The sequence below is a fragment of the Oryx dammah genome, unplaced genomic scaffold, assembly GCF_014754425.2.
Source record: "Oryx dammah isolate SB20612 unplaced genomic scaffold, SCBI_Odam_1.1 HiC_scaffold_27, whole genome shotgun sequence".
Classification (NCBI taxonomy): domain Eukaryota; kingdom Metazoa; phylum Chordata; class Mammalia; order Artiodactyla; family Bovidae; genus Oryx; species Oryx dammah.
Genome location: NW_024070211.1, coordinates 73,034,384 through 73,058,492, shown reverse-complemented (window position 1 = coordinate 73,058,492; position 24,109 = coordinate 73,034,384). Strand labels below are relative to the sequence as shown.

The 24,109-nt window shown below is 44.3% G+C and overlaps 1 protein-coding gene across 2 annotated transcripts in view; it reads right to left on the bottom strand.

The window, feature by feature from the left end:
• Positions 1–24,109, bottom strand: part of MGAT5 (alpha-1,6-mannosylglycoprotein 6-beta-N-acetylglucosaminyltransferase) — a 394,846-nt gene that overhangs the window by 56,977 nt on the left and 313,760 nt on the right. The window lies entirely within an intron of this gene.

Sequence of the window (24,109 nt, the reverse complement as noted above, 5' to 3'; positions counted from 1 at the left end):
ACTTTTGCCTGGAAAATCCCATGGTCAGAGGAGCCTGGTAGGCTGCAGTCCATGGGTCGCAAAGAGTCGGACATGACTGAGCAACTTCACTTTCACTTTTCACTTTAATGCATTGGAGAAGGAAATGGCAACCCACTCCAGTATTCTTGCCTGGAGAATCCCAGGGACAGGGGAGCCTGGTGGGCTGCCGTCTCTGGGGTTGCACAGAGTCGGGCACGACTAAAGCAACTTAGCAGCAGTAGCAGCAGCAGAGTGCCTGAGACCTAGACATTCTTCCTGTAAGTGTGACAGGGAAAGGGCAGGGGTGGGGGGAGAGGGGGGAGGGAGAGGAGGGAGAGAGAAGGGGGGGAGGAGGAGCAAGGAAAGAGGAGGAGGAGTGAGAAAGGGGAGAGGGAGGAAGAGAGACAGATGAGGAGGGGGAGACAGATTGATGAGGGAGAGAGAGGGAGGGGAAGCTGAGAGTTAGAAGAGGTAATGAGGAAGAAAGGGAAGAGCAGAGGGACAAAGGGAGATGGGGAGAGGCATGAGTGAGAAAAGAAAGCAGGGAGATGGAAGAGAGGAAAGCAGGGTCAGAGGTGCTTCTGGGTACCACTCCGTCCGCAGCTGTTCCCTGCCCTAACCCCCCAGGTCTTTCTGGATCCTTACAGTAACAACACCTTCCCAGCACTTGTATCTGGGCCACTGCAGGCAGATTCCTACCATCCAAAAGGAGGTCTGCTAGGACATCAAGCTGGGCTTTTGGCAGGGATGGGACTGGGCTGGGGATGAGGTGGGGGGCAAGCATCCTTCCTTTAATAAAGCAAAAAAACACATTTCCCTGTGAAGAGCCACTTGCTAACTAGTGAGGATGGACCCACAGCCTCTGACCAGGTCAGCTGTGAACCACAAAGGAGAGCAGGGAGAGATCACCTGGGTCCTCACTTGGAGAAGAGCACTCACTGGGTTCCCAGACCAAACTCTGGGGAAGGGAGCAGGAGGAGACAGGAGCTCTGCCACTCATCCCAGAAAAGGCTGTGGTGCCTTGAAGTTTCACCAGGGGGTAAGTTTAGGCAAATACGAAGAAGTATTTGCCAAGGTCAATAAAGTCTATGAACTTATTAACATGAAAGCATGGTAAAATTTGAAAGCAGAAGTACCCTTCAGAGATGATTCTGTTAATTTCACAACAGGTTCTGAGGGGGAAGAAAAGCTTTCCGACTAACTCTAACCTTTCAAGTTGACATGACAATGAAGAAATTTCCATCTCATGTTGCCACTTGTTCTGAAGAAATTGAGGGTGAAGCACACTATGGATTCCAGGCAAAGGAATTTGAACCATGCATGCTGAGTGCCCTGGCCCCCTCCCTCCCAAGTGAATGCTCACCGGATGCTCAGGGAGCCCAAAGAAGCATCTCCATAGTCTCCCAACCACTGTTTGAATTTGGGGTCCAAAAATCCAGCTGCCTCCTGAACCTCCCCATCTGTGTTGCCACAGACACTTCCAACTCTTAATGGGTCAAAAAGGGAATGCAGTGCCTGACTTTCCCAGACCAGTATCGCACTGCCCCCTCCCACCCCCCATCTCAGTGACTAGCATTATCTGCTAGCCAGTTACCAGAATCACAGTTGTCATTCCACACATCAAATTAGTCATAAAGTCCTGCTGATTCTGCCTTTGTAATATCAAACTGTCTCCTCCCCTCCAAGCTGCAATCCTTGCTCACCTGGACTGGACTAGGATGAAAACAACCAGTATCTTAACAACCTGCCTGAGGCTCAAAAAGATGACACAACTTGTCCATGGTCCAGCAGCCCTGGGACAGATTGCAAAAGAATCTGTATGGCTTGATGCCATTTTTTAACCATGAAGAGCAGTGTTATTCAATGGTATGCATATCAATAATACTTTACATGGATATTTGTAGTTAACTATAAAAATATGCATGGGGATGATAGATACCAACTTCCGGCTATTGATTACTGAGAAGAAAAGGGAGGGTTTGGGGAAGTGGATGGAGCTTCAGCGATATTTGAACTGTATCATTTTTCTGGTAAAGAAAACTATTGCACAGTATCAACATCTGTACATCTGGGTGGTGGGTATGTTTTATATATTTCACAATAAAAAAGAGAAAAATTAAAATGAATGTAATCAACAAAAAATAGAAACCAGTCTGTATGACACTGAGGCTTACATCATTGCCATCTCACATCTCGTGCTGGGCTCCTGTACCTGTACCTGTGAAAGTCGCTTAGTCGTCTCCGACTCTTTGCAACCCCATGGACTATACAGTCCATGGAATTCTCCAGGCCAGAATACTGGAGTGGGTAGCCTTTCCCTTCTCCAGGGAATCTTCCCAACCTAGGGATCAAACTCAGGTCTTCCACATTGCAGGCAGATTCTTTACCAGCTGAGCCACAAGGGAAGCCCAAGAATACTGGAGTGGGTAGCCTACCCCTTCTCCAGTGGATCTTCCCCATTGGGAACGGAACAGGGGTCTCCTGCATTGCAGGCGGATTCTTTACCAACTGAGCTATCAGGGAAGTCCCCTTGTTGGGCTCAGTTCTTTCCATAAAGAGGTTCAAAGGATCTTCTTTTCTCTTCAATGGATAATGCTATCTTCTGTGTTTAAGAAACAAGGATAAATTAGGAGGCTGGCATTAATATATACAGACTGCTGCTACTGCTGCTAAGTCGCTTCAGTCGTGTCCGACTCTGTGTGACTCCATGGACGGCAGCCCACCAGGCTCCCCAATCCTTGGGATTCTCCAGGCAAGAACACTGGAGTGGGTTGCCAGTTCCTTCTCCAATGCATGAAAGTGAAAAGTGAAAGTGAAGTCGCTCAGTCATGTCCGACTCTTCGAGACCCCATGGACTGCAGCCTACCAGGCTCCTCCGTCCATGGGATTTTCCAGGCAAGAGTACTGGAGTGGGTTGCCATTTAGGTAATTCACAAGGATATACTATATAGTACAGGGAACTCTACTCGATATTCTGTAATAACTTATAGGAAAATAATCTGAAAAAGAGCAGATATATGTTCATGTATAACTGAATCACTTTGCCCAACACCTGAAGATAATACAACATTGTAAATCGATTATAATTATAAATAAAAGTTGTTTTATTAATCTATAAAAATAATATAAAAGTTGTTTAGAAAGAAAGAAGGTACTGAAGTTCTGTAAGTCAACCATGGTCCTCGCCTGCCTTTCTCCACCCACGTGAAGGTCCACAGCAGGGAGGGATGTGTGTGCAGGGGGAAGAATATTTTCCAGCAGACCCGTCCTCCTGATTTTGGACATCCAGGTTCAAGGTCAAGGTGACACCCCGGAAATAGGAGTCCTGTTGATCCAAGAACTAGGTCAGTATCACTCCTTAGAAAGTTGTCTTCTCTGACTTAAGAGGACAAGGTCAGAGAAAATTACCTCCTCCATAAACCCTATCGGCCTTCTCTGGTGGCTCAGATGATAAAGAGTCTACCTGCAATGCAGTAGTCCCGGGTTCAACCCCTGGGTCAGGAAGATCCCTGGAGGAGGGCATGGCAACCCAAACCAGTATTCTTGCCTTGAGAATTCCATGGACCAAGGAGTTCAGGGAGTCGCAAAGAGATGGGCATGACTGAGCGACTAACATTTTCACTTTCCTTCATAAACCCCTATTCCCTACAAATTTGCTGAGACGTAGTCAGAAGGGGCTTGCACAGTCACCACACTGCAGCAGGGGTGAGACATGCCTCCAAAATGCCCCACCAAGCAGGCTGCAGCCCCTTAAAGCTCTCAGTCTCCAGTTCAATTTAAATTCCCATTAAAAAAAAACAATCAAACTGATTAAAATTTCAATCTACCTAAGCTCATTTAGATCTACCTAAACTCATTAGGGGTCTTCCCTGGTGGCTCAGTGGGGGAAAAAAAAAAATCTGCCTGCAATGGAGGAGGGCATGGCAACCCACTCCCGTATTTTCACCTGAAGAATTTCTTGGACAGAGGAACCTAGCGGGCTACTGTCCACGGTCACACAGAGTTGGACATGACTGAAGCGACCAAACAGCAGCAGCAGCAAACTCATTAGGAGGCGGGGGAAGGGACAATGCCAAGGAAAGGAGAAGGAAAGAACACACTGGAGCGGGCTTTCAGTGCGTCTTCAGTGGCTGTGATTGCAGCTGGAGGCAGCTCTGTTTGCAGAGCTGGTAGGAAGATATTCAGAGGTTTCATAGAGAGCTTCGGGAAAACAATTCAATAAAGCAACACTTGCCCGAGTCCTTAGCAGGAGGAGAGGTAGAAGGCAGAACCACAGAATCAGGAGCCCTTTTCTTCTCCAGCTGGCGAATTAGGGGTTCAGGAAGGTTCTTTGGCGAATGGCAGTGTTCTGAGCTTTGGGCCACAGGGACGTTATGTGCGTTTCTCCTCATCAACACCCTTGCCCCCCAGGGCAGATATGCATACCCCTTCTCATGGACCCTGTTTCCCCTCATCCACACAGCACTTTGTAATAATTCTGCCACCCTGCGCAGAGGTGGTTGGTCCATGGAGAGTGCCTGGTGAGTGTTGAGCTAGCGGGCATCCTCCCCAGGAAGGGCTGAGTGGTGTGAAGAGTCATGCTCTCTAGAGCCAAAGCAATCAGTTAGGAAACCAGCTGCTGAAGCCAGTGTGGGTCCTGTCCCATGAAGGTCAGGCTCCAGATGGAGAAGAAGAAAGTCCCCTCACAGAGAAGGCCAAGTGTGAGAGGGGGTATGTCCCGGTGGGGTCATGGTCCCTAGTTCCAGTGACATCTCTGCCCAGTGCATGCCTGCCCCTCCTTGGGTGCTGAGAGTCTCCCAATCCTAAGCTAGGAGAGCTGGGTGTCTGCCATTTCAGTAAAAAGAATTCTGATAGGTACACTTGTGATCAGGCTCCTTATTTTCATCACCTTGGATTTTTAACCATCTTTAAAGTAGTAGCTTCCTCTTCTTCCCTGACAAATACAGGAATTGGATTATTCCATGACTTTATGAATGAGTATTCAATGATGAATCATATATTTTCTTTAGGAAACTTCAAGTCCATAGAGTATGCCTAGCTCCATACTAGCCATGGAAGCCCTTTACTGACTGCTGTACTTAGTCACTCAGTCGTGTCCTACTCTTTACCACCCCACGGACTGTGTCCCACCAGGCTCCTCTGTCCATGCCATTCTCCACTCAAGAATACTGGACTGGGTTGCCATGCTCACCTACAGGAGATCTTCCGAACCCAGGGATTGAACCTAGGTCTCCCGCATTACAGGTGGATTCTTTACCATTTGTGATCCCAGGGAAGCCCAAGAATACTGGAGTGGGTAGCCTGTCCCTTCTCCAGTGGGATCTTCCCCAATCCAGGAACTGAACCGGGGTTTCCTGCATTGCAGGTGGTCTCTTTAACAACTGAGCTACCAGGGAAGGCCCTACTGACTGCTGCTGTGATGTATCTCCTTGAAAGGTCGGGGTGGGGCTTATTAACTCTACTAAATGCAGATCTTGCACACCTTTCTCGACACTGGCCCCCTCTGCTCACTCTGGCATCCATCCCCTCCTTCCTGGACGGATGTGACAGTCTCTGAGAGGAGCTCGGTGTCTGATTGGTGACACCCCCTACGGACCTCTCAGATTCCCCAGACTGCCTGCTCTTCTTTCTCTTTCTCAGCTCAAGCTCACAAACACAAGGCTGCCCTCTGCTGTCAGACTGGGAAGAAGCTACACCAGGGGTGGGTGGGGGGCTAGGTTGTAGAAGCCCCATCCCAGAACAGCATTCGAGAAGTATGGGACACCAGTTCCCTGTGGTGCGAGCCAAAAAGCAGGAGGGAGCCCCTTTTCTCTCTTCTACAGGCTATGCCAAAGAAAGAGTCAGTCCCTCCCTGCAGACCTTAACGGGCGTCCAGAGTGCCCAGTGTCTGCGTGGCTCCTGGTAAAGCAGAATAGTGGTACTACTTCAGGTAGTAATACTTCAACCTTTGCTACAGGCCCTGCTTTCTAGAAGCTCTGGGTTAAGACACTGTTTCTAGGATCCCAACCCTTCAACCCACCCTCCCCAGTGCCACAGTTTTCAAAACTGAAGATTTAGTCCCCCAGTATAAAAGTTTTCAAAGGTGAAAGACCATCTCCCCAGCTCTGCACACACGGGGATCTTCACCAACTGGGTTTCTACGGGCTCTGCAGCTCACCACTGGCCATGCCCTCTGCTCCTGTGCTTAAGGTCCACCTACACTTATCCCGTATTCCCGAACCTCTCACGCTCTCTCGCCTGTGTCTGACCTGCTATGGCCTTCCCCAGAGATACCGTTCTTCCCTCCCTACTTTTCTCTCCTGAATGGATTCCTGCTCCCTCTTCCTGGGCTCGCCGAGGTGAGGTCAGCTGCTACCTCCTCTGAGCCCTTGATATCTTCCTGTTTGGCCCCTTTGGACTGCGTTGTCACTGTAGGTGTCCACCCAGTGGGTGTGCAAATGTTGGGGAAGGACACTGTAGGTCCCACGTCTGTAGGTGTGGCACAGAGTAGATGCTCCGTAAACTGATGGTGGCTGCATGAGGAAGACTAAGGGAGCGCAGGAAACACAAGACATTTGTGGGAAGAGATGTCTCAGGGGCCAAGTTCTTCTATATCAAAGCCTGCTCTCAGCCAATGAGCTTAATGTCTGTGACTTTACCTAAGGGTGTATTTGAATCAAAATAAAATAAAAAGAGAGCTGCAAACCTTAAATGATCTATTTCATGGTTGATTCATCCTCCTTTTAACGTCGCAATCAAGTATGAGGTTCTCACTTAGGAGCTGTGAGGTCAAAGAAAGGAAGGGAGCGAGAGAAAGACAAAAAGAAACGACCTCATCTGCCTGTTACTGGAGTCAAAAATTCAACAAAGATTCTTTTATTCCAAGATTAGAAGTCGAGTTCTAAAATGCAAATCTCTGTGAATTTCAGCAGTGAAGCAGAAACAATTTACATCACAAAATAAGTAAGTCCTTGGCTTTTTCTTGGTGAGTCCTTGGCTCGCTGATTTCAAGTAACTTCCCAAGGTGAAGGTGTGTGGGGGCTGGGGAGTCCTTGTTCTGTCCCACTCAGGCCACTAGGGTTCTTGAAGACTCCAGGCAGCTAAGATTCTTAAAGCCTACCCACCCCTGACTCCTGTCCGAATCCTCAGCTCTCTGGGAGACAAGATGGTGCTCAGTGATTACAAGGAAAATAATTGTTCTCTTGTCTCCAGTCTGGCTAGTGGTCCAGCTATGGGCCCACAGATAATTAAAAGGGGGTCTGCTTTCTTTGGCTGTAGTGGATTCTATACTTAAACTCTTTTTATTTAATTTTTATTTTATATTGAAGTACAACTGACTTACAATGTTTTGTTAGTTTCAGGTAAACATCAGAGTGATTTAGTTTCATATATATAGTATATATACATATATCCATTATTTTTCAAATTCTTTTCCTACTTAGATTATTATAGAATATTGAACACAGGTCCTATGGTATACAGTAGCTCCTTGTTGGTTATCTATTTTAAATATGTATTCTTGACTGGACCTTACTTGGTATAAATTACAACTCACCTAGAGCAGCAGGTGCAATAGCTGGTTGTGAATAGTCTGCCCTAAAGTATGACATGAGTGGCTCTCTTACTTACCTTTGAGTTTGGGATGGAGTGAAAAGGAAGAATTTCCAGGAGCCCTTGACTTATTATACTTACAATACTTTGGCCACTTGATGCAAAGAACTGACTCATTTGTAAAGACCCTGATGCTGGGAAAGATTGAAGGCGTGAGGAGAAGGGGCCGACAGAGGGTGAGATGGTCGAATGGCATCACTGACTCAATGGACATGAGTTTGAGTAAATTCAGAGAGTTGGTGATGGACAGGAAGGCTGGTGTGCTGCAGTCCATGGGGTCACAGAGTCAGACATGACTGAGCGACTGAACTGAACTATTATTCTCTACTATCTGATCAGGTGAAGAATTTGGTCTCTGGCTTAAAAAAAGAAACTGGGAGATTTCTGAGGCTAAATATATGAGTAATGCAGACAGAGCCATCAGTCCTGTTTTTGCAACCTGATGGATCTATAAACGGGATAATATCACCTCCCAGTTCTATCAGACACCCACTAACTGCTGAGCTAGACACGGGAATAATGAAATGTATGTAAAAGCTGTTTAAATACGTATGCTTAGCGTAAAGCAGAGTGCAGATACCACCCTGAGCCATCCAACGGGACAAACACGTGCTGAGTCTGGAGGTGGTTAGAGCCTTCACCCCACTGGCCACACCCACAGCAAACTGTTCTCTGGGAAGCAGCGGGTTAGTTGCTATGCTTCCCTGCTCCCAGCACTTTTATGTTTCTGGGATTTCTCCGCCTTTGCACTGGAGCTTTCTGCTACTTAACGAATGCCTTTTAAAGGACCCTGGGGACTCGCTAGCCAGTTTGTGAAAACAAGAAGCCCTTTGACACGACCTCTTTTCTGCTTTGAGATAGGCAGGAGGTCTTCAAATTGTAAAACTGGCTTGTTTCCTCACCAGTGCAGACAGAGTCACTTAGGGATAATGTTACCCCTCACTCGGCTCCAGCCCCCCAGCTATGCAATTGTGCTCAGAAAACAGGCTGAAAGGTTAAAAACAGACCGCTGCAGCCTAAATGTGTCACCTGGCACCTTCAGGAGCTCTGCTAATCAGTAACTGGCGGAAAGACTGGCCGGTGGCAGAGCTATCACGAGAGAAGGTCAGAAAACCAGGAGGCTGCCTGGCAACATGGAGCTGCCTTTTTTATAGAACTTCCACAGGATCAGGGACATGTGGATGGAATGGACTTGACCCGAGAGATGCATCCACTCCTGACAAAGTGGAGGCGATGTTACCCGGTGGGCTTTGGCCGGCGACCAGCAATCAGATGCTGTCTGATGGCAAAGGAGACCTGGCTGACAAAGGAGTATTCTGTGTGTCTCCAGGGAAGGCTTTGGAGTGCTGGGGCTGGGTGCTGCCTCAGCAGAGCAGCAGGACACGCAATGGCAGGTGTGACCGTGTGAACGTGGGCTTGCCCTATCAATTACACTGAGGCCCCAAAGGTGGGCTACTGAACAGGGGTACTACACATCTCTCAAAGTGAGCAGCCAGCCTACATCCCCACATCCTGAGAGGTAAGAAGGGAGGTTGTCCTGAGGGAGCTGTGGACTTGTTTCCCTCTGCTACCTAAGCTGGTGAGAAGGGCCTTGAGGGGACTACTTTGCAGAGCTTCACTGCACCCCTGGGAATTTCTGAGGCACACAAATCAGTGCCAGACCCAAAGCCTACAATGCCTCATGGATGGAGCCTGAGGTCTAGAGGATGCCCGGAAGCAGGATTCCTGAGCAGAGTCCGCATATGCATCAGCAGGAGCTCCCACAATTTCTCAAAGGAACAGATGCTGTTTTCTCTTGTTGCAGGTATGAATCCCACTGAAGGGTGCCCAATTGGGTCCCACTGGGCAGAGCTCTGTAAAAGGGGCCACAGGCAGTGTGGGCTACCAGAGACTGGTGCCAAGAGGAAGCCACATGAGCAGTCCAAGGGGGCATTGCCAGTGATGTGTGTGTATGGGGACATAGACAAGCGAGGAAGGGCCACACTGTCATTCCACCACGCACACTGGCAGCAAGGCCATGGCCCAGGGACTCAAGATCACTCTCTTTACTCCCTTTATCTAATGGCAGGAACAGAAGAAGGCAAGAGGAACCAGGCCAAACGGTTCTGAGCAGGGAAAGTGCACATGGAGGGAAAAGGTGGGTGGCAGGTCGCAGAGTCAAGAGAAAAAGAAAGTGGTCGACTTTCCCTCAATGTTCTCTTGCTTTGCAAAAGTCCAGGGATGGAAAGCTTCCTCATCAATGACACTCTCACCCTACAGTAGCTGTCAACTGCAAACATCACACAGGAATTTCCTCCCCTCTGTCTGGATTGTGAGTTTTTCAAGTTCACCCCAAAGAAAAGTCTTGAGTGAGGCCAGGCAAGGCTATTCAGAATGAAGTGTTAAGGAAGCAGGACACCTAGGTTTAAGCTCAGCTCTTCTGGAACGATTAGCTCTTCTGGAACGACTGAGAGAAGCCTGAACAACCTACTTTATCTACTGTAACGTCAAATTCCTCGGTTTTAAAATGAGGGAGCCAATGGTTTGAAGGTCCTTTGAGCCCTAATGTTGCAAGATTTTTAAATTTATGACTTAAAGCACCTTCCTCTCTGCTTTCCTAGGGGTGATACCTATTCGTCTGCAAAGGAAAGGAGGTGTGGTGGCTGCTGGCGGCCAACCAGGTCCCCCTTCCCCACCGTCCCACCATCCCTGGGTGTTTGGCTCTGACCACTAACCTCACAACTACCCTATCTCTAGAGAGCAGCTCTGCACTGAAGAAGGCCAGAGGCTGTCAAGGGTTCCAAAAGGCAGACCTCTTGTCGCAAGGTGGGGTCACCTCTCCAACAACTCCCCACCAAAGAATCAGACTGAGGCTGGTCTCTAGCCGAAAACCCTCAGTATCCCTGGACCGCCTGACACCTGAAGGGGATCATTCGTTAACACCCTCTCCTCTGGATCAAACATTATTTTCAGTAATAACCATGAAATGAAATAAATAGTAACAATGGTCAGAAAAGAAACAGAGACTGTGAATATTTTCTTTCCTGAACTTTGTATATAAGATCTATATAATCGTGTCAATTAAGAATAAAAATATGACCATGCAAAAACAAGTGATAGATTAATACTTTTAAATCACTTACTGTATTTTTCTATTTGTTGTTGTTGTTCAGTTGCTAAGTTGCGTCCAACTCTTTGCAATCCCATGGACTGCAGCACACCAGGTTTCCCTGTCCTTCACTATTTCCCAGAGTTGCTCAAATTCATGTCTGTTGAGTTTGCGATGTTATCTAATCATCTCATCCTCTCTTACCTCCTTCTCCTCCTGCCCTCAGTCTTTCCCAGCGTCAAGGTCTTTTCCAATGAGTCGCCTCTTTGTATCAGGTGGCCGAAATACTGGAGTTTCGGCTTCAGCTTCAGCCCTTTCAGTGAATATTCAGGGTCGATTTCTTTTAGGATTGACTGGTTTGCTCTCCTTACAGAAAACAACCTCTCTGTTGGTCTCTCTCAGTCACGAATAACAAGATGACATTTTCTGTTTTCCAGTGGCAGCTTCTGTGGATCTGCCCCTGACTCCACCAAGACTGGTGCTTTTCATGTTGTCATGTTACAATGCAGTCACATCTGTCCACCTAACTTGACTCACAGTTTATACAGAAACACTTTTTATTACTTTCACAAAGTTTCTTTCACACGAATAAGCACACACAAGGTAACTGGCGGAATACATACCTAACCTGGATGTACACAGGATGAAAGGAAACCGCTTTCCTGCAATTTCTGACTTTCCCACATTACAGACGGGGGGCGGGGGGGAGGGAAACTGTCTCCAAAATCACACGGGGCAGCCCTGGAGGGTACACTTTCAATGCAGTGACCGTGTAGTGATCTGGGAGGTGGAATAACAGAGACAGCCCTATTTGGTTGGGAAACCAGGAAGGGAAGGTAGCATATGACACACTTCTATGGGAGAGTGCACACTTGCATCCTTCATTCTAAACAGGGAGGGTTTCCCACGGGCCTCACTGTCTTGCAAGCCTCTCTCAGCTCTGAATGAGAAAGCAAGCTCCAGTTGCTGAACCACACACACAAAGACAGGATTTACACTGCACTGAATATGTGTGTGCTTCTTGGACCTTGCAAAGATGGGAGGAGAGGGCACAGGAAGATGGGCTCCATTAATTTAATTCTGAGTTATACAAACAGCAACACACAGTCTGGGACTGAAAAGTTTCCTTTAGGGAAAAAAAAAAAAAAGCCTTGTTTATGGTTTCACTGATTTTCAGAGAACTAATAAAACGATTTGATTCTGTGGTAGTATTTGGAGGTATCTTCTCTTTGAAGCCTTAATGAATAATCAAAAGTACCCTGTTGGGGAGACTAGGACAGCCACACAGATCAGGCAGGTCACAAATGTGGCCAGTGGTGCTGTTCCAGATCCTGACTGCGAAGCCTGCACAGGAGGGAGACATTTCTGAATAAGACATAATTACATGTCCAGGAGGCTCTCACTGTTGGGTCGGTTATGTGTTGGGTGATGAACAACACTGTTTCAAAAACACTGAGGGCTTTTTGAAGATCCTTATGCTTGGGGTTCTTACCACCAGTTGGCACTCAGTGTAAATGCCATCACCCAGAATGGGGCAGACGTGGGCCACCTGTCCCGGCTTTGTTTCATTATTCGGAGTAAGGAGGGGAAGGGACTGCTGTCTGCCTGTGGACAGCCTTTCCACGGGCAGGCCAGCCCCTACCCTGATCTGAAGTGATTTGGTCCCTTCTGGGGACCCACTCACATTTGTGTAAAATTTAGTAGGCAGTTTGGGGTCAAGAAAGAAGCAATCTGGGCTTTTATGCCAGCTCTGTAACTAACTTCTTGTGGGACCTCTGGGCAAGTTCCCAAGCTTGGTTTTCTTATCGGTAAAATAAGGCAAAGCTGCCCTAAGATCTCCTAGGAGCATCTGCAGAAACAAATGACTCTTATCAGTACACGACAGGGTCACAATTCCTACCATATTATCTGACACACAGGCAGAGTCATGCACCCCACTCTCCACAGGCCTCTGAAAGAACACCCACGCTTTGTCGAGGTAGAGACCAGGCACCCCACTGAGCCTGAGGGTGCAGTGCCTCCCTGTGGAACAGGACAGATCCTTCACTCACAGATGGGTCTTTTGTCCTTGATACTAGGCCCATGATGGAGGCGATCCCACTTCTAGGTGGGTCTTCACAGGCTCGCTTCCACTGCAGTTTCAATTTTCTAGGTTTAAGCTGTACTGTGTCAGGGCTGTGCTTGTTAAATTTCCTCTCCAAGGCATTCAGCCCAGCACCATATGCATTAATACCCAGGAATTCATGATGATGGATGTGTCAGTTGGTAATAATGTGCATAATCTCTCCCCTCTGAATAGCAAGTGTCAACACATCTTTGTTGTAAAGGCTGGGACCTGACATGTGATAAACCAGGCCATTTAAAACACAAGACTCTCTCTCTCAGACTCTTTCCTTGTCCTGCTCCAGTCAAACCAAGAACAACCTTCCCGATTCCAGGCACAGGCATAATACCCTGTGCTTTTTGGGGAAGTCAGAGCATACAGATTCTGACTTTGGCATGGCAGAAAATGTTCCCTTTGATGATGGCTAACCACTGGTCTTTAAGTGAAGGACTGATTTTTAAGAGGGAAGCTAAAAATACTCTTTTCCACTCCTTGAAGTAAATCACATGTTTCTTGAAATCTCTTCCCTTCATTCCTCCTCACTTTCTGAAAACATGAAGTTAGCAAAATACAAATGATTAGCCTAATCACACACATTTGAATCTAAAATGCCACAAATAAATATATTTAGAAATGAAAAACAGCCCAAGTGTCTAATTTAGAAGCAAGAGTTTGAAAACAGAAACAATTAAAATACACTGGGAATACAAAGCTGAGGTCTAATGCTTGCCCATCACTTTGGAAAGTCCTTCAGGCTTTCTATGACCCCCTCTCTCCCCCTCAGTCCACACTTCTTCCTCCACCTCTCACACCTTTCCAAAGATCTGCCACCAAACCAGCATTCATCATAACCTGCCCAAGGGAGGCACAGGGGAAGTGGTGAGAGACCAGGAGTCAGGAGACCTGGGTTTCATCCTGGGTTTGGCCATTTACCAGCTTTGTGTCCTTGTACAAGTTGTTTCACCCACTTGAACCCAGATTATTCAGGTCATCACCACCATCCCTCCCAGAGAGGTCCAAAAAAGTTACCTGAGATGATGTGGTAAGTGACTCAAACTATAAAGAGCTGGGTCAGGGTTAGCATTCTTCGTAGGATTTCTCAACCTTGGCAAACCTTTCTTCCATCCCGAGCTCATGGCTCAGATGCACTCCGATGGCACCTTCTTTTTCCCACTTTCCTCAAGCTAATCACTAATGGCACCACCTCCTCTCTTACTCTTCTAGCTGCCTCCCCCCCCAGCCCACGGACCACTGTCCTCCCTGCCTACTATTTCCTATCTCCTTAAACAGTGATGAGGATGCAGGATCTATGTCCCCAACTTGATTCCCAGTTTCCAGGGAAGGCAAAGACCTAGTCAAATATGTTGCTGAGCACTAGTCTAGATCAACACCATCAGAAAGCACAGCATATCCTCTAGAATAATGAAAATAAAAACAAAAATAAATCAGTGGGACCTGATTAAATGTAAGCTTTTGCACAATGAAAGAAACTATAAGCAAGTTGAAGAGAGAACCCTCAGAATGGGAGGAAATAATAGCAAATGAAACAACTGACAAAGAATTAATCTCCAAAATATACAAGTAGCTCATGCAGCTTAATACCAGAAAAACAAACAACCCAATCAAAAAGTGGGCAAAAAACCTAAACAGACATTTCTCCAAAGAAGACATACAGATGGCTAATAAACATGTGGAAAGGTGCTAAACATCACTCATTATCAGAGGAATGCAAATCAAAATCACAATGAGGTACCATCTCACATTGGTCAGAATGGCTGCCATCAAAAAGTCTACAAGTGATAAATGCTGGAGAGGGTGTGTAGAAAAAGGGACCCTCTTACACTGTTGGTGGGAATGCAGACTGGTATAGCCACTATGGAGAACAGTGTGGAGATTCCTTAAAAACCTGGGAATACCCACGGCTGATTCATGTTAATGTATGGCAAAAACCACCATAATATTGTAAAGTAATTAGCCTCCAATTAAAATAATTAATTAATTTTTAAAAAAAGGGAAGAAAAAAAACCTGAGAATTGAACTGCCCCACGACACAGCAATCCCACTGCTGGGCATACACACCGAGGAAAACGGAACTGAAAGAGACACATGTACTCCAACGTTCACTGCAGCACTATTTACAATAGCTGGAACATGGAAGCAACCTAGATGTCCATCAGCATATGAATGGATAAGGAAATTGTGGTATATTTACACAACGGAATATTACTCAGCTATAAAAAGGAACACATTTGAGTCCATTCTAATAAGCTGCATGAACCCTGGAGCCTATTATACAGAGTAAAGTAACTCAGAAAAAGAAAGACAAATACTGCATATTAACACATATATATGGAATTTAGAAAGATGGTACCGATGATTCTGTATGCAGGACAGCAAAGGAGACCCAGATGTAAGGAACAGACTTTTGGACTAGTGGGAGAAGGAACGGGTGGGATGATTTGGTAGAGTAGCACGCAAGCATGTACAAAATAGATGACCAGTGCAAGTTCCGTGCATGAAGCAGGGCACCAAGAGCTGGTGCTCTGGGACAACCTAGAGGGGTGGGGTGTGGAGAGGCAGGGGAGGGGGGTTGGGGTTGGGGGCGGACAAGTGTATACCTGGGGCCGATTCATGTCGATGAATGGCAAAAACCACCACAATGTCATAGGGTAATGATCCTCCAATTAAAATAAATTAACTAATAATAAGAAAGAAGTTGCTCAACGTGCATCTATAAAAATAAACAGTCAGGAGTGCAAAAGGCAAAGACCTCTGGGGTCTGACACGGGACACAGAGCAGCACAAGTCTGAGGACTGGTGTAACTGATACTGAAAAGGGGGTGTTTATCCAGCAAAAGAAACTGTGGAAAATGGTGGGAAGTGGCCTACTTCAGGGGAGACCTGGCCCACAAATAACTTAATGTTCTAAAGGAACTGTGCACTGACTATTTTAACAGAAATCAGTGACCACTATCATAGATTATGGGGGATGGGGGTGGTGGTGATAGAAGTTTCACATATTATAATACATATCATGTAACTTCACTTTGGCCTCGGCAGTAGTCACATTATTTCATGTATGAGTGGACATAAAGTCAGATTCAAGTCCTTCAAGAAGTTCCACCTTTGAAATGGTTATGGGGCCCTGCCTGTGATTATGGGGCCCTATGATTCAAAATAAAGTTTCACTTCTGAAGACAGTAAAAATTTTTATGTTGAAAATAATCTCTTACTGTATTTCCTGATTTTAAAAATTAGTTAAATTTTGCCTTTGAGGTATGGTTTGTCTGGAGGTTACCATTGCCTCACTGGAAGTTCATACAGCGTCTACCCTAACTGATGAAGTGTATACCCAAAGTGGGATGTGCAAGGAAATCGAGTGGGATGTAAGACAAAAAAAACGTGAAAATGTTTGTAGTTTTCAAGGTTTTCAGAATACACATAACATTATTATAGTCCTGTTCATTTTTTTATCAATATATTAACATCCATAGACTGACAGGGGGAGGGGGTGGTCTTGCTCAAATTTTTTTTTTTCATTGACATGGCTGTAACAATTAAAATCAAGCTGGAGGCCAAGGAGCAATCCAGATTGCAAATAACCACTTTCCTACTGAGGAAAAAATCTGGCAAGTCAAATTTTCCTAGAAGGAACTGTTGGGAAAAGCTGATAAACCACACGAGTGCCTCACTGGTCTTGGTCATTTGCAGTCCTCAATTTAGAAAGAGGAAGCATAAAAGAATGGCATGGTCTTCCAAATCCCAGCAGAATGTGAAAAAGGGAAAGTGAATGTCCTCCTTAAAAAGGTTCAGAAGAGGAGGGCTTTGATCTCCTGTGTCCTAGACAGAATTTCTGAGCTCAGGGCTATATGGCTTCCCCACAAGGGAGTTACCTAACATCCACTTAGGCATAAACAGAAATATTCCACATTAACTGTAGGAACAGCTTGCCATATTCCACATTAGTTCTGATTCATATTTATTCAGGTCACCTTCACACACCATTAACTCAGTTACTCACCATTAGATACCATATGTGCACCATTGTGGGCCTCTGGGTCTCCAGGAAAAAAATCAATCACCAGGGAACCTATCTAGCTGATAGGTCTGAAAGTTCAGCTGGTAAAGCATATGGACATAGCACAGGGCTGAAGCTTAACGCCACTTAAAAACATTAAAGTGAGAAAGCTTTAAAAAAGGAGAAAATCTGGAAAAGGCAGAGGGTGCCAGCACAGTGCAGATGTTAGCCAGGTCTCTTAGATGAATTTTCAGATGTTCCCAAACTGAGCATTCACGAAATTTAAATAGGCTGAATTTAAAAGTCAATATAATATTAGTAGGAATAACTTCGGCAGACTGAAAAACATCTAATATATTTAGATGTGAGTCTGTAAAACCACTTAATTAGAAAATCGCCATTTGCAAGCACTGATGAACTAATGGATCGAGGCAATGATTCTTAATAGCTGAGAACATCAAGAAAAACAAGATAAACAGACTTCTGTACCCCCTGAGGGTGGTCCCCAACCACACCTCCAAAGTGGCCTTCCAAAGAGTCAAACCTGAATTTGATCAAGCTGGAATCTCTTATCTACCGATTTCAGAAAAGAGAGTAGGGAGAGAAAGATGGCAAATCACACCATGAGTATGCAATTAATAAAATTCAGACTGTGGGAATCTACAGGATAAATAACCCAGTTTCTTCAATAAATGAACCTCCATTAAGAGACTTATATAGAACATACCCAATCATAATGTGTGGGTCTTATTTGCATCCTGACTGAATAAACTCAAAAAGATTATGAGTGTAGTCTAAGAAATCTGTACACTGTGTATTCAATGTTAAGAATTTAATAATTATTTTCAGGGGTGGTAATGGTACTGTGGTTAAACCGTTTTGAGACTTGATAGAGGTACACAATGAAATACTTAGGGATGAAATAATGAAATGTTTTGGATTTGCTTCAAAATAATCTGGGGTTGGGGGACAAAGAGGAAATATGGCTGGCCATGAGTTGATAACTGGTGAAGCTGGGTGAGGGGCTCATTATAGTAATCTTTTACTAGATATTCTCCACGATAATATACACAAGTCATCATACTTTATTCTGAGAAAAGCTTTCAAACACTCAGAAGTGTTCAAACGTTTTTTCTTTTTTTTGCTGTCCAAGGTAATGATTTTAATGTTTCTTAATTTCTCATCACTCAGATTGCTGTAATCACAGGATTGATTGTAGGTAGGGGAATAATCCTGATTCTTCAACAGTCACCTAATCAGTCACCTCATCTTGGGGATTTCCAGGCAAGTTATCCACTCACAGACATGTTATTTCTTCTGGCCCTGGAGCTCTCAGGTACACACTGAATACACAATTCTCCCTGTCTACGAGTCAGCTCCTTTCTCCCAATATTCCTGGTTCTTCTCATTCTTCTTCAGCAGACAACTGTTGAGGACGGGGTCAGGATGAATGTGATCCCTCCCTCGCCCTCCAGCATGAGGTTAAAGGACCTTGCCAGCTGCTTTGTGCTTGGCTGAACAGGACTCTTAGCAGCCACATTAGTGGGCGTGGTGCGCTGTGTGCTGGGCTCTCAGTCTGTGCTGTGACTTTTCATGCAGCATTTCAATTAATCCTCACAACCACCTTAGGAGAAAGGGATTGCTGTTGCCACCCTACAGATGGACAAACTGAGGCTCAGAGAGATCAAGACACCTGCCTAAGGTCACCCTGAAAATTATGTGGCAGAATCAGGATTGGAACAAAGCTCTTCACCATCACTCTATGAAAGTGAGTGTCTCTGACAGCTTACTTAGTAAAGAGACTCTGTCATACGTATCTTTTTTTTTTTTTTTCTGGCCAAGTGGTCTTTGACATACTCCTGTTGGGGCAACATCTTTATTGTTCTTTATTTTTACCTTTACCCCGACTTTAGTTTATCTTGAGCTGTTGTCCTACACAGGCATATTTCCTGGGTATCCTCCCTATCCTTCATTTAATACAAAGATTAGCTCAGCACATATCCCTCTGGTGGTAGAGACAGCTGGTAGTCACACTCCTCTTCTTAGGAAAAGAACTCCACTTCTGTTTAGGGCAAAAATAGTTCCAGATAAAAGGTCACATGTCTCAGTCTCCTTAGCAATTAGGGTAGGTCAGGACTGTGTACAACTCTCAAGAAAACTCTGAAGAGGGCTGCCTCACCTGATGGGAAGGGAATCTGGGGAGAATGGACACGTGTATATGTATGGCTAAGTCCCTTCACTGTCCACCTGAGTCCCTTCACTGTCCACCTGAAACTGTCACAACATAGTTAATCAGCTAGACCCCAATCCAAAATAAACAGTTAAAGAAAAATAAAGAGGGCTGCCTCACCAGAGATGTTTCCTTTCTATCCTTCCCTCTTTCTCTTGGATCCTAAGTGGACTGAGGACGTAATGGTTGGAGTTTCAGCATCCATACTGGATCAAAAGATAAATCTGAGGATGGGTGGGCTTCCTCCATGGCTCAGCAGTAAAGAATCTGCCTGCAAGGCAGGAGATGCATGACAACCCACTCCAGTATTCTTGTTTGGAGAATCCCATGGACAGAGGAGCCCGGTGGGTTGCAGTCCACAGGGTTGCAAAGAATCGGACACAACTGAAGCAACTGAGCACACACACACGAATGCACAACATTATGGCAGAGTAGAAAGACAAAAATAGGCTGGATCCCAGATGACAGGCCACTAAGCAACCCTGAGTCGCCTGTCTTTCTCAAATAAGAGAAAATAAAACCCTTAATTTATTTGTGAAATTATTTGTGTCTGTGTGACCTCATATTCACATTTGAAAGCAGTTCCAAATTTAGTTAACACAACCAGCCATCGCAACACTCCAATTTGGGGAAACTTTAACGCCAACAATTTATCTACGCAGTTACTCATTTGACTGGCATTTCTTCTAACACCGCTGAGGTCACTCTTCTCTTTTGCATTTTCCATCAATGGCTTGTTCAAATATTTCATATTTTGCCTCTGATAGCTGCTCAAACCCTGACACTTAACTGGCTCTCTACAGTCTGGTCACAAGCTAATTCTGCACATTTAGAAATAACCGATTATTTTACTTTGCCTCAAATTTTTGCTCTGACACTCTTTTGAGGATTTCTGCCAGCATACCAAAATGTTCTCAGTGCTTACTATTATGTGATTCTGGCTGATAACAAGGTGCTCCTTACACCTTATCTCACCTTCCACAAGACTGCTGCTGCTGAGCACAGCTTCCACTGAACTGTTCTTTATTTTCTCTGTTAAGACCAATATGACCTCACTGTATATGCCCTGAGCAAAAAAAAAATACTAGATTTATCTTTCTTTTAACAATATTTTTCAAAGTCTAATTTTCTGTATTTCTTCTTCCTCCTGAGAATGTTCAATATTCTTCAACTCCAGCGGGTTTATTATTTTTCTCTAGTGTTACATCATTATGGGTTTTTCATTTCTTATTGTCATACCCTATTCATGTGTTGATATATACTTATAAATACCCAACCTTACATGTGTCTTATAAAAAAATTATTCACAGAGACTTCCCTGGTGATTCAGTGGCTGGGAGTCTGCTTGTCAACGCAGGGGACACAGGTTCAATCCCTGGTCCAGGAAGATTCCACATGCTATGGAACAACCTAGCCGATGAGCCAACACTATGGTGCCTATGCTCTAGGGCTTATGTTTCTAGAAGCATAACCCTATGCTTATAAGCCTATGTTTCTAGAAGCATAACTCTATGCTTATAAGCCTATGCTTCTAGAAGCATAACCCTATGCTTATAAGCCTATGCTTCTAGAAGCATAACCCTATGCTTATAAGCATGTGCTTCCCGTGGTCCTCAACTATTGAGTCTTTGTGCTGCAACTACTGAAGCCCATTGTGCCTAGAGCCCATGCTCCGCATCAAGAGAAATCACTGCAGCGAGACGCCTGTGCACCGTGGCTAGAGAGCAGCCCCAGCTCTCCGCAACTAGAGAAAGCCCATGTGCAGCAACAAAGACCCGTGCAGCCAACAATGAATAAATAAACATGCTACTCGATCAGCAGCTGATAATTTCTCCAATGGGGAGTCAGAAGTGAGGGCCTTTACCTGGCACAGGGAAAGATCAGGTGACTAATAACCTTCTAGTCAACCTTTTATTCTTCATTCTCTTTGGATTTAATATATACTGTGGTATATATATGCTGTCTTGACATAAATGCTGACCTGGAATTTTTAATGTTCACTTTGCTTGTTTTTTTGGCCAGTTATTGGGATTCAGATTCTTCTGCCCATACTGTTGTTTAATACATAAAATTATTTTGAGAAAGGGAAGAAATGACAGAGTCTAAAGGAGAAAAGTACAGTCAGTTCTGCTAAAACACATGTTTCCTCAATGCCAATAAGCTTCTACATGAGGGATAAGGAGTGATGTGAACAGAGCATGTTAGTGGCGTTCGCACACAATTTTCTCCCCAGCACATTAATGTTCTATAGAATCAGAAACAGCAGTTGAATGCAAAAGAAAACTCACTCAGCTGTATGCACAAGCCACAGAGGGACAGAGGACTGGACATCATGAATGTTCTCCCTCCTGGCTCAGTGTGGCCATAGGCTCCATCTGGGAAGTACTCCCGTGGGGTTCTCCTCCATCACTGTGCATCTGATCCTGTTCCCATGAAGCGGAAGGAACCTCCAGTCACCTTAACCTCCCCTCTTTCCCAAGCACACTGATTTGACCTTCTTAAAGGTAAAGTTATATATTTATTATAGTATTTACTTCTTAGGCATTAAATGTATCTTTTCCAACTCTGCTGCAGTTTTTATTAGGAGTATTATCTTTGTATATTGGCTGTGGTTCACAGTATTCAGATTTGTAGTCATCTGCTCTGACCCTTTTTTCCTCCTAAGTTCTGTTATCTTCAGTCTGTGATTTTGCAGTTGGAGATGTCTTGAGAATATAGAGATGATATAGCAGCAGTGCTTGTACATCCAGCCTCAAAAAGGTAACGGTAGCAACAAAATAAATAGGAATTTAAAATAAACGTGTATTTGTAGACATTAGTTATTGATTCATTAATTTTTTTTTAAAAAGCTGGGATCTGACTTTACAAATATTTTATAGTTTAGAAGATCTAGGAGCTTGAGGTCTTATACACCAGAGGATTGGCCAGAATTAAACAGGTGAACAAAGAACCCCTGAAAAACTGACCCAGTTACATTCAGCACCTTTACTTTAAAGCCAGGCTATAGGCAAGCCCTCAAGGACAGTGGAAAAGTATAGGACTAGAAGCAGTGGCTCCCCAGAGGGACAGCTAAACAGACAAGTGATTCGGGGAGAGCTGGCATTTCAGTCTGAGGTCCACCACTTTTTTCTTAAAGGGTCAGATAATAAATATTTTAGGATCTCTGAACCAACACATAAATTCAGTAAAGTTGCAAGATACAAAATAAATACACAAAAATCTGTTGTACTTCTATACACTAATAATCAGAAAGAGAAATTAAGAAAATAATACCATTAACAACTGCATCAAAAAAGAATAAAATACTTAGGGATGAATTTAAGCAAGGATGAGAAATAGCTGTATATTGAAAATGACAAGATGTTAATGAAAGAAACTGAAGAAGACACAAACTGAAAGGTGTCCTGTCCTCATGGGTTGGGAGAGTATTGTTAAAATGTTCATAATGCTCGAAGGAATCTATAGACAGTATGCAATTCTATCAAAACTGCAATGGCCTTTTCCACAGAAATAGAACAAAGAGTCCTCAAGTTTGTAAGGAATCATAAAAGACCCCAATTAGTCAGAGCAATTTTGATAAGGAACAAAACTGGAGGTATCAAACATCTTGATTTCAAACTATATTACAAAGTTCTAATAATTGAAATAGTATGGTACTGGCGTAAAAACAGACACAGAGATTAATGGAACAGAATAGTGAGCCCAGAAATAAGCACATGCATATATGGTCAATTAACTTATGACAAAGAAACCAAGAATATACACCTGGGAAAGGAGTCTCTTCAATAAATGGTGATGGAAAGACTGGACAGACCAGACACATGCAAAAGAACGAAACTGAACCACTATCTTACACCATGTACAAAAATTAACTCAAAATGGATTAAAAACCTGAACATAACAAAGGAAGTTATAAAAGTCCTAAAAGAAAACATGGGCGGTAAAGTTCTTGTCACTGGTCTTGGCAATGATTTTTTGAGTTTGACACCAAAAACAAAAGCAAAAATAAACAAGTAGGTCTCCATAAAACTGAAAAGCTTCTGTGTAGCAAAAGAAACAGTATAGCAAAGGAAACCATCAAGAGAATGAAAAGGAAACCTACTGAGTGGGAGACAGTATTTGCAAGTCATGTAACTGATAAGGGGCTAATATCCAAAAATATATAAAGTACACATACAAGTCAATAGTAAAACCCCCCAAATCAATCAGATTAGAAAATGGGCATATCTGAATAAACATTTTTCCAAAGAACATATAGAGATGGCCATCAGGTATATAAGATGTTTACACCATTAATAATCAGGGAAATGCAAATCAAAAACATCCAAAGATGCAAATCAAATTAATAATTAGGGAAATGCAAATCAAAAACACAAATCAAAAACACCTCACACCTATTGAATGGTTATTATCAAGAAGACTAGAAATAACTATGGAGAACAGTGTGGAGATTCCTTAAAAAACTGGAAATAGAACTGCCTTATGACCCAGCAATCCCACTGCTGGGCATACACACCGAGGAAGCCAGAATTGAAAGAGACACGTGTACCCCAATGTTCATCGCAGCACTGTTTATAATAGCCAGGACATGGAAGCAACCTAGATGTCCATCAGCAGATGAATGGATAAGAAAGCTGTGGTACATATACACAATGGAGTATTACTCAGCCGTTAAAAAGAATACATTTGAATCAGTTCTAATGAGGTGGATGAAACTGAGCTATTATACAGAGTGAAGTAAGCCAGAAAGAAAAACACCAATATGGTATACTAACGCATATATATGGAATTTAGAAAGATGGTAACGATAACTCTATATGCAAGACAGCAAAAGAGACACAGATGTATAGAACAGTCTTTTGGACTCTGTGGGAGAGGGTGAGGGCAAATGATATGGAAGAATGGCATTGAAACACGTATATTATCATATGCGAAACAGATCGCCAGTCCAGGTTCAATGCATGATACAGGGTGCTCGGGGCTGGTGCACTGGGATGACCCAGAGGAATGGGATGGGGAAGGAGGTGGGAGGGGTGGTCAGGATGGGAAACACATGTACACCCGTGGTGGATTCATGTC